We start from the raw sequence: 6000 nt of genomic DNA, 5'->3' as shown, positions 1-6000 counted from the left end.
AGCTTCTGCGTAATTCTCTAAATGTATAAATCACAATGAGTGAAGGAGGGAGTTGCCATACTGAGAGTTCCCTTCATTGTTGTAATCATGGTTCTAGGTGGCCCCAGGTACGATCATAATCCATATGTCTGCTTCAAGGAAAGTTCCCCAAGAATGACAATCGTGTACGGTGGGTAACCTAGGGTCCTATTCAATGTTTGGGGAATTTAATTATTCTTTAATACGGGAACTGAGTCACAGGCCAAATGTACATACACTATTTCAAAATCCGATTCTTTTTGTTCAGCAAAATAACTGTTTAGTCATGTATATATATATATATATATATATATATATATATATATATATATATATATATAATTATATTTAATTTATACTCTAACATATTTAACATGTATTGGTCAACCTGCCATATTGGGGGGGGTGAAGAAGGGGAAAAAGTGGAACAAATGGTTTGGCAATTGTCAATGTTGTAAAATTACCCATGCAAATATATGGTAAATAAAAACTATTTAAAAAAAAAATAAGAGAACTGAGGCCCTTCTGTGAGTGCCATGAATTACCCAGAGTCACACTTTCAATAAGATGGGCAAGATGAGTTGAATTTCTGGACTTCCTAAATGGAAATCTAAACACATTTTCTACAGAAACACTGTTACACAGGAAGGTTAGAGTGTATTCCACCTTACAAAGCTTTAGGATACTCTGGGTGAAACATGCTTTTATAGGTTGCCTGGAAACTAGGATAACATTGTTTCCCTTATTAAACTGCATTGGGATTTTGAAACAATAGATTTACAAAATGACTGTTAACCACAATACGTGCAGTTTGAGGGAATATCAGCATTTATTTCTGCTTTTGGAAAGAGACTTAGTTCTTGATCCAGTGTACAACACAGGCACTCTTACTCTCAGAATTTTCTCTATTTTATGGTCTAAGCAAAGGGACAGAAATTGGATTCATCCCTCTCTCATTCCCTATTTACAGCTGAAAACTTCCCTTGAGTTAGGATGTCTTTTCCTGTCTTCCAGATAATCTTTATGTAATTTGTGAATAATCTCATCACTTACTCCCCTCCTCCATTAGATTATAAAATCCTTGAGGGCAGGGAAAATTTTTGGTTTTCCTTGTATTCCCACCTTTTATTTGAGTAGTATCCCATCAGGAGTAGGGAATCTAACCATTAGTTCTTTGTCCTGGCAAGATCAAACCATGGATAAACTCCAAAACGTTATTCTCTTTTAAAAATATTTGTAATTATTTTATTTTTCAATTATTAAGCATTCATTTGTTTGATGCAAAGGAAAGAAAGGAAGGAAGGAGAGGAGGGAGGGAAGGAAGGAAGAAGGGAAGGAATAGGTTAGGGAGAGAAGGAAAGAGAGAGAGTAGAAGAGAGAGGAAAAGGAAGAAAGTGATGGAGGTTGAGATTCCTTTCTAATTGCCCAACCCATGACTGACCTAGATTCACAAATCCTGGTCAAAGGCACCCTTTGAATATCCGGGCCCAGCCCCCTCCATCACCTCAGCTTCCCCCCCCCCCACCTGATCTGAGCTAACTGAAAAGCCCACCTAGAACTTAGGGGTACCGCCCATCATCTTCTAGATATATAAAGGGCCAAGCTGGAGCTCTCTTCACAGGAGCCCTCCCAGTCAACACATGGTATCCTTCCAGCCATGTAGGGATTCCTGCCCTCCCGGCGGCCACCTTTGGCTCTGGCGTCTTTCTAACTTAACCTTACTTCCAAATTTCTACAATAAATCTTTTATTTATCAATCTAGGTTTTCCGGCCTGTAAATTCAGGGGACACTGCACCTCGTGGGATTATCTTATTATCTATGTCCCTCAAAGTTTTTTTTGCAATGTCATTGTCTAAGTTGTTCTGGTTCTATTCATTTCACTCTGCATCAGATCTTAAGAGTTTTCTCTGAAACTATTTTATCATTCCTATGGCACAACAATATTTCATTACATCCATCTACCACAATTTGTCCAGTCATTCCCCCATAGGTCAGACTCTTATTTTATAATTCTTGACTATTAATAAAAAACAGCTGCTGTAAACATTTTTTTTTTTTTTGTACATATCGGTCTTTTTCTTCTTTCTTTGATCCCTCTGGGAGTAAAAGGCTAGGAGTGAGACTGTTGCACACAGTTCAGTAATTTTCTAGGCAGAGTTCCAAAAAGCTCTCCAAAATGGCTGGACCAGTTCACAGTTCCACCAAAGGGCCTTTTTTCCCACAGTCCCTCCAGCATATGTCACTTTCCTTTTTTTGTCCTCTTTCCAATCTGATGTTTGTGAGGTAGAAGCTTTTGGAGTTGCTTTAATTTGCATTTCTCTAGTTCTTAGTGATTTAGAGCATTTCTTTCCATCTGGTTACTGTTGATAGCTTGGGTGCCATTTTCCTTGGCTCCGTCTGCCAGGTGTTTCCTGTCCTTTCCCCACTCCAGCTTCTAGACCTGCCTTCTACTTCTCCCTGCTCCCCCTCCCCCAACTCCAGGCTAAAATCCCATTGAATTTGGAGTCCCAAGATGCACCTTTGGATTTCAGCTCTTTGATTGACTGTAAGTCATCAACAAGCATTAATAAAGTGCTAGATCTTGGTGAACCACAGACAAAAATGAAATTGTCCCACCCTCAGACATTTGACATCCTGTACCACTGGTGTGACTTGGGGACAAGCTCACCCTTCACCTCCCTTGCCCTCCATTTTCTCCTCTATAAAACTGGGGAGGGGATTGACTAGGCGCCCTCTAACTTTTCTTCCATCTTGAATCCCTGTAGTCCCACAGGCTCCTGGGCAGAGGAGGGGGAAGTTCACATTGAGGGCACCTCTCAGGTATCTAGATCTCTGGGGAGGATGGCTCCTCCCTCCTGTCTTCAGCCAAAGCTTTCAGCCTCCTTCCATCATCCCCTAGGGCCCTACTATTTTTAGAATTTCTTTCTCTCCTCTTGGTCCCCATCCCCAACTCCAAACAGGCTCGATGAGGAAATGAGTCACCCCATGCCCAGACAGGTAATGGCATCAGGGGCCTAAGCACACCCAAGTTCTCTCCATTCCAGCTGCCCCAGGCAACCACTCCTGCCCCACCCCACCAACTGAGGTTACAGTGAAAAACAGCCAGTCTCACACTGGCTGAAGCTGGCTGTCTCTGGTTTGGCATCTCGGGCCTGTGGCTGGCCCCTTTTCCCTCAGAAGTGGGGACCCGTGGCAGAGATGGCCTCACCTGGCTGTTAATTCTTTGTGGAATTTTTAGTTGTTTAATTTCCCATCAGCCTGTAGTGTTGGGAGGGGGGGGCTTCCATCCTGGCTTGGGTTCTCTGTAGGCCCTTATTTGGATAAAATGTCCACTGGGCCACAGCAGACCCCTTTTATGGGCTAAAATAGAGACTCATGGATATGAGGTCATATCATCTCTGACTACTACTCCAAATGGCCTTATCTATTGGCCAGGAAGGTTAGGTAGCTTTTCCTAAAGATGGAAAGTTACTTAAAGACTGTGAGTTCCCTGAGGGCAGGTGCTGGATTTTGCTTTTCTGGGACAGATAATAGAGGCTTAATAAAAGTTGACTGAGTGGCTCATATTGCCTTGTTTCATAGAGTTCAACATCAAAGGATCCAGATTCAGAGCTGGAAGAGACCTCTGATTCAATCCTCCAATTTTACATATAAGATAGGAAGTGACTTGACCAAGATCATACAGCTAAGAAGTAACAAAGTCAGAATTTGAAAACAGTCCCTTGGGCACCAAATACATTGCTTTTTCCATGTGGCCATTCTCAAATACTACCAAAATCATCCAATCTCTGCTTTGAATGTCTCCAGGGATGGAGAGGTCTCTATCACCTAGGCGATGGATTCCACTTTGGCTTAAAACTGTATCCAGACTTAATTGTTTATTTTTAATATATTTATTTATTTATTTTTAATACAGGTTGCTTTATGAATTATGTTGGGAGAGAAAAATCAGAGCAAAAAGGAAGAAAAAAAAAAAACCACGGGTGAGATTAAAAAAAAAAAAAACAAACAGAAAAAAGAAGTGAACATAACATATGTTGGTTTACATTCAATCTCCATAGTTCTTTTTCTGGATGCAGATGGTATTTTCTATCCAAAGTCTATTGGGATTGCCTTGAATGTACCAAGACTTTAGAGATGACTGGCATTTAAAGTAGTTTATAAATATAAAAATGCTGCATTTTGTTTTCTTACTCATTTACTTTCTTTTTTTGAACTGAATTTTCTTGTGCAGCAAGAGACTTATATAAATATGTTTATACATATTGGATTTAACATATATTTTAATATGTTTAACATATACTGGATTGCCTGCCATTTAGGGGAGGAGGTAGGGGGAAGGGAGAGAAAATCTGAAACACAAGGCAATAGAGGGTCAATGTTGTCAAATTATCTGTGCATATGTTTTGAAAATAAAAAGCTTTATTAAAAAATAAATATAAAAGCGCTCTATAAATGCTGGCTAGCATTATTAGCCTATTCTTCTACATGACTTCCTACATTTTCTCAAATTCATTCTTCAGGTTAGGAACCCTCAGCTCCTTCGAGCAATCTTCAGATAGCGTGTTCCCTCATCTTGTCCACACTCTAGCAGGAAGATCTTTAGGGCATGTCTGCTCTCCCTCAAATAAGGGACCCACAAATGAGCTCAGCACTCTAGACATAGTCTAAGCGGAGCAGAGAACAGAGGACCAATGTCTCACCTCCTTTGTCCTGGACACTCAGCATCCTGGAGATTTCCTTAGTTTCTCAGGCCTATGCATTACACCAAGTCCTCCCAACTAGATGGTGAATGACCTGGCCAGAGAGGGTTTTTTAAAATGCTGTTGGCAATAATATTATTAACAGAAGAGTTAATGGCATAGGTAAGTGAAAAAGTGGATGGAGCACTGGCCTCGAGTCAGGAGGATCTGAGTTCCAATCCAGACACTTATTAACTGTGTGACCCTGGGGGAGACACTTAACTCCAATTGCCTCCTGAAAAAATTATTATTTAGAAAACACTCTTAAGTTTAAAAAAAATGCTTTACACATTTTATCTTTGTTCCCATTTTATAGATATGGAAACTGAGAGATTAAATGATTTGCCTATTTTGACACACCCAGTAAACATCTGGTGCTACATTTGAACTCAGATCTTCCTAACCCAAGAATCCAACATGCTACATCTTATACCCATATATTTATAGCTAAAAATGTATGTAATACCTGTAGTGTGATACAAGCACTTTACAGATATTATCTTAATTGACCCTCACAAGAACCCTGGTTGGTCGATGCTGTTATTACCCCATTTACAGTTGGGGAAACTGAGACAAACAGGTTATATGGCTAGTAAATATCTGAGGCTGCATTTGAACTCAGGTCTCCTTGATCCCAGACCCAGCTCTTTGTGCACTATGGCACCCCCTAGCCTTTTTCCTGCATGCTGACAGACCTCCTGCATTCGCATCAGGCAGCTGGAGGTGAGCAAACTTGGACAAAGTGACTCAAAGACTTGAGCTTCTTTTATCCAGGGCCAGCCCTTTGGTTAGAGATATTTGGAGAGTGCAGAAAATTTGCCCACAATGAGGGCAAAATGACTGTGTGTGTGTGTGTGTGTGTGTGTGTGTGTGTGTGTGTGTGGAGGGAGAGAGACAGAGACACAGACACAGACACAGAGATAGAGACAGAGACTGGACAGAGATAGAGAGACAGAGACAGAGACACAGAGATAGAGACAGAGACTGAGAGAGAGACAAATACATAGATAGAGACAGAGATACAGAAATAGAAATAAGAGACAGAGACAGAGAAAGATAGACAGACAGCAGACTTCCTGCCCAGGGAGGATACTTTCCAAGCCAGGGAAGGAAACCTAAGACTTGTTACCATCCTCAGTTCTGTTCCCATAGTTGGATAGTGAAGCCACAAAGTGGATCAGGGTCTTCACTAATCCTGGGGCAGATTTGGAAGGAATCTCTGGGGTGGGGAAGTTCTGA

The sequence above is a fragment of the Sminthopsis crassicaudata genome, chromosome 2 (assembly GCF_048593235.1).
Source record: "Sminthopsis crassicaudata isolate SCR6 chromosome 2, ASM4859323v1, whole genome shotgun sequence".
In the NCBI taxonomy this organism is placed as follows: domain Eukaryota; kingdom Metazoa; phylum Chordata; class Mammalia; order Dasyuromorphia; family Dasyuridae; genus Sminthopsis; species Sminthopsis crassicaudata.
This window is presented reverse-complemented; position numbering follows the sequence as displayed.